The 4,787-nt window shown below is 49.2% G+C and overlaps 3 non-coding genes across 3 annotated transcripts in view; all 3 read left to right on the forward strand.

The window, feature by feature from the left end:
- Positions 1-475: 475 nt before the first annotated feature.
- On the forward strand, positions 476-2,770 carry LOC124319076. The gene has a single exon (XR_006912769.1). It is a non-coding gene; the product is annotated as a small subunit ribosomal RNA (ribosomal RNA).
- Positions 2,771-3,706: 936 nt separating this feature from the next.
- On the forward strand, positions 3,707-3,859 carry LOC124319068. The gene has a single exon (XR_006912763.1). It is a non-coding gene; the product is annotated as a 5.8S ribosomal RNA (ribosomal RNA).
- Positions 3,860-4,500: 641 nt separating this feature from the next.
- LOC124319070 overlaps positions 4,501-4,787 on the forward strand; it is a 4,577-nt gene continuing 4,290 nt past the window's right edge. Inside the window, exon 1 of the ribosomal RNA XR_006912765.1 lies at positions 4,501-4,787. This exon is cut by the window's right edge and continues 4,290 nt beyond it. This is a non-coding gene — a ribosomal RNA (large subunit ribosomal RNA).

Consider the following 4,787-nt stretch of genomic DNA (forward strand, 5'->3'; position numbering starts at 1 on the left):
GTGTGTGTCGTGCGGGGTGATGCGAGAGTGTGCCTCGGCGGTGGAAAAATAAAAATAAAACTCTGAGCCCACAAAAATTTAAAAGATGTATGCTTGTCAGCTTAGTAAAGCAGGCTTGACTTATGAGCATACAGCACGCCACATATGACCGTCGAAAACCGTAATACGGGAAAAAAAGTTGATGAATATATCAAGACCGGTCGAATGAATCCGATTCACTTTGGGCTCATAGACCGTTGAATGGTCTTTGACTTTGGAAATTGAAATGAAAAAAATCCAACAAACGGATCGGATCGGTGTTTCTCTTCACTGGGACTCGCTGTGTGACACGCCAGGCGTTGCGATCAAAAATTTTAGTTTCCGAAGAAAAAGAAAAAAAACGAAAAACGTGTTGATTTGGTGTGTGTTTGGTGATGCGTGGGCGAAATAAAAACCCGCAACTCGCCGGATGCATATCAAACAAACATACACGAAATACCTGGTTGATCCTGCCAGTAGCATATGCTTGTCTCAAAGATTAAGCCATGCATGTCTAAGTACAAGCCGCTAGACGGCGAAACCGCGAATGGCTCAATAAATCAGTTATGGTTCCTTAGATCCACTCCATCCTACTTGGATAACTGTGGTAATTCTAGAGCTAATACATGCACTCGAGCCTCGACTGCGGGCTTTCGGGCTCGCAGAAGAGGTGCTTTTATTAGATCAAAACCAGTCGGGGCCGGGCTTTCGGGCTCGCGCACCGTACCAATTTTGGTGACTCTGGATAACTTCACGCCGATCGCACGGCCTTCGCGCCGGCGACGTATCTTTCAAATGTCTGCCTTATCAACTGTCGATGGTAGGTTACGCGCCTACCATGGTTGCAACGGGTAACGGGGAATCGGGGTTCGATTCCGGAGAGGGAGCCTGAGAAACGGCTACCACATCCAAGGAAGGCAGCAGGCGCGCAAATTACCCACTCCCGGCACGGGGAGGTAGTGACGAAAAATAACGATACGGGACTCTTCCGAGGCCCCGTGATTGGAATGAGTACACTTTAAATCCTTTAACGAGGAACCATTGGAGGGCAAGTCTGGTGCCAGCAGCCGCGGTAACTCCAGCTCCAATAGCGTATATTAAAGTTGTTGCGGTTAAAAAGCTCGTAGTCGGATGTCTGTCTTCGGCCGGGCGGCGCCGCTCTGAATCAAGGGTGTTGCGTTTCACGCTCTGGGAGCCCGGGTGTCAAAGCCCGACTCTCTTCACGGTCGGACAACATCGCCGGAGTGGTGGTCGGTGCGTCGTTGTTGTATCTGCGGCCAGAGTTGGAAAGTTCTTTCGGGTTCTTTTTTAAATTTTGGTCGTAGTTGACTCGATTCGCTCCACCCAGTCAATCGTTCGGGGTGCCCTTCACCGGGTGTCTCGGGCGGCCGGCAACGTTTACTTTGAACAAATTAGAGTGCTCAAAGCAGGTGTATCCCAACGCCTGAATATCGCAGCATGGAATGATGGAATAGGACCTCGGTCCGATTTTGCTGGTCTTTTACTTTTGGACCCGAGGTAATGGTCAATAGAGACGGACGGGGGCATTCGTACTGCGGCGACAGAGGTGAAATTCTTGGACCGCCGCAAGACGAACAACAGCGAAGGCATTTGCCAAGAATGTTTTCCTTGATCAAGAACGAAAGTTAGAGGTTCGAAGGCGATCAGATACCGCCCTAGTTCTAACCATAAACGATGCCAACCAGCAATCCGTCGGAGTTACTCCAATGACTCGACGGGCAGCTTCCGGGAAACCAAAGTCTTTGGGTTCCGGGGGAAGTATGGTTGCAAAGCTGAAACTTAAAGGAATTGACGGAAGGGCACCACCAGGAGTGGAGCCTGCGGCTTAATTTGACTCAACACGGGAAACCTCACCAGGCCCGGACACTGGAAGGATTGACAGATTGAGAGCTCTTTCTTGATTCGGTGGGTGGTGGTGCATGGCCGTTCTTAGTTGGTGGAGCGATTTGTCTGGTTAATTCCGATAACGAACGAGACTCTAGCCTGCTAAATAGGTGACGGGTTTTATCAATTGAAACCGAAGGGAGTACGGAGGCGTCGGGATCAGGTGGCGGCGATTCGGGTCTCGGTGGGACTGGTTCCTTTAGTGAGGCAATCTCTCGGCTTGGTTTCGTTGTGCTTTGTTCGTCGGGTGTACGGCCTTCACGGGTTGGTTGCCTGGCGGATGAGGTATGGCGGGGCTTTGTCGGGAATGTCTCGCGGGGGCTGGCTCTATTGTTATTCGGTCGTCGTCATCCCCGGCGATACCTTCTGCTCTCGCGTCCGTCACGCAGTCTTCTTAGAGGGACAAGCGGCGTCCAGCCGCGTGACAGTGAGCAATAACAGGTCTGTGATGCCCTTAGATGTCCTGGGCCGCACGCGCGCTACACTGAAGGAATCAGCGTGTTTCACTCTCCCTGTCCGAAAGGACCGGGTAACCGCTGAACCTCCTTCGTGGTTGGGATTGGGGACTGCAATGATCCCCATGAACCAGGAATCCCTAGTAGGCGCGGGTCACTAGCCCGCGTCGATTACGTCCCTGCCCTTTGTACACACCGCCCGTCGCTACTACCGATTGAATGATTTAGTGAGGCCTTCGGACGGGCTTGTCGGGGTGCCGTCGAGTGGGGAGCAATCTCTGCCCGTGCGGTGCCTACCAACGGCGAGACTGAAAGATGGTCGAACTTGATCCTTTAGAGGAAGTAAAAGTCGTAACAAGGTTTCCGTAGGTGAACCTGCGGAAGGATCATAAACGAACAAGACAAATGTTTTGCGCATATGGCTTTGGTTGAGCACGAAACAACTAAAAGTTGCAAAACAAAAAAAACCCCATCAAAAGTCTTTCGGCGTAAGACATCGTATGAACTATGTGTGGGTTGACGGAAGAAAATCATTTATTTTGAACGGGTATCAGGCGCTCTGATGCGCGGTGGTTTAAAGCGGATTCGCCTTTTCAAATTGATTTTTCTTTCCTCTCGGCTCAAAAAAAAACACAAAGTCTTTCGATTTGGTCTATGGCCGTGAGCAAATTCTTCCTGCTTCGATGGTGAATGTCTCTATAGATTCATTCGACCTTTAGCGGCGCTCACAGTGTTGACGTTAGTAGAGTGAAGAATACGATAGCCCGCCTGGGCCGCGAGTACCGAAGGAACAATAAAGGAGATTTTATAAAGTCTTAGTCCCTAAATCAAACACTTTGAAAAATAAAAACTCGGTGGATGGAGAGTCGGAAAAAAAAAAAAAAAACATCAAGATTTTGAACGGGTATCAGGCGCTCTGATGCGCGGTGGTTTAAAGCGGATACGCCCAATCGAAATTGTTTTTTTTTTGTTTCTCTCTTCGTCTTCGGGATTTTTTGATTCTCGGTGGGGGACGAAAGTGTGAGACTTTACTCTGGACGTTCTTTTCGGGCGTAGATACTCGTGGTTGCGTGCGTGTGCGTCGTATAGACTAACACTCCAAAGCCCGACACTATGCCGTTGAAAACCGAATGTTTTTTAAGCTTGCCCTTCGCCCTCTCGATGAAGTAGGAAGAATTCAAAATCACAATAACACACTAAACCCAAATTCTAGTACGAGTGTTTATCGGAACATTTTCTTTCTGGCTTTCTTTCTCCGCCCTCGCATTCATTTGCTTGGGCGGGTTGGAGAAAAAGAGAGAAGAAAACGAATATGTCGTTTTATATACGACCCTGAACGGTGGATCACTAGGCTCGTGGATCGATGAAGAGCGCAGCAAAGTGCGCTAATCCATGCGAACTGCAGAACACATGGAGCATCGAAATCTTGAACGTAAATGGCGGCCCAGCTTCTCGCTCGGGCCACATCTGACTGAGGGTCGGTCGAATGATGAACGAACAGAGATTTTTTCAGTCTTGGTTTTGCATGTTGGGTCGCGGCGAGATTTATTTTTCACCCGGCCTGACCGCATAAAAGCTCCCGAATCTCTAACGTCTGGGTGCCGCGCGACTTAAGTGTCCGCGATGCCTCAAATACAAAAAAGGGGGAAAAATAAAAGAAGGTTCGCCCTGTTTTGTTTTTTTCCTCTCTATTCAAAAGAAACCTTTTTCGATGGCAAAACAGATGGGAAATTTTTGAGCCAACTCAAAAAAAAATTTTAGAAATAAACACATCTTCTCGAACAAGGTGTCGGCTGCGTGTGCGCGATATACCGCTTCAACGCGAGTTTAGTTGTGTGTGTGCGCCGGGCGTGTCGAAGTGTCGACCACCGCGAATTATCACTCACTCTAACCGCTCGTTATGCAAGCTTGGTTCGCGCACGACGCGTTGTTTCAATACAAAAAGCCGCAGGACGCCCTGTCACTTTTCGTAAATTAATTTTTGCGAATAACGAGAGACTCGCTTTATTTCGAAAAAAAAAAATTTGAACCGGCAATTATTCAATCTTTCCCGGCTTTAAAACGCCAAAGTCTGCCGAGCTAGATAAAGTGTTGTCTCCTTTTGAAAACAAACAATTCATTCTGACCTCAGTTTAGATGAGACTACCCGCTGAACTTAAGCATATCAGTAAGCGGAGGAAAAGAAACTAACAAGGATTCCCTTAGTAGCGGCGAGCGAACAGGGATGAGCCCAGCACCGAACCTCGCGCCCGGTTGAGCGGGTGCCGAGGAATGTGGTGTTCGGGAGGATCGTGCGCGTCTGTCCGGTATCTATCGTCCAAGTCTCCATGAACGGGGCGAGCAACCCACAGAGGGTGTCAGGCCCGTAGATAAGACGAGCCGAGACCGTGCATCGGATCCCTTCCCAAG

This window comes from Daphnia pulicaria, unplaced genomic scaffold (genome assembly GCF_021234035.1).
Source record: "Daphnia pulicaria isolate SC F1-1A unplaced genomic scaffold, SC_F0-13Bv2 h1tg000118l, whole genome shotgun sequence".
In the NCBI taxonomy this organism is placed as follows: Eukaryota; Metazoa; Arthropoda; class Branchiopoda; order Diplostraca; family Daphniidae; genus Daphnia; species Daphnia pulicaria.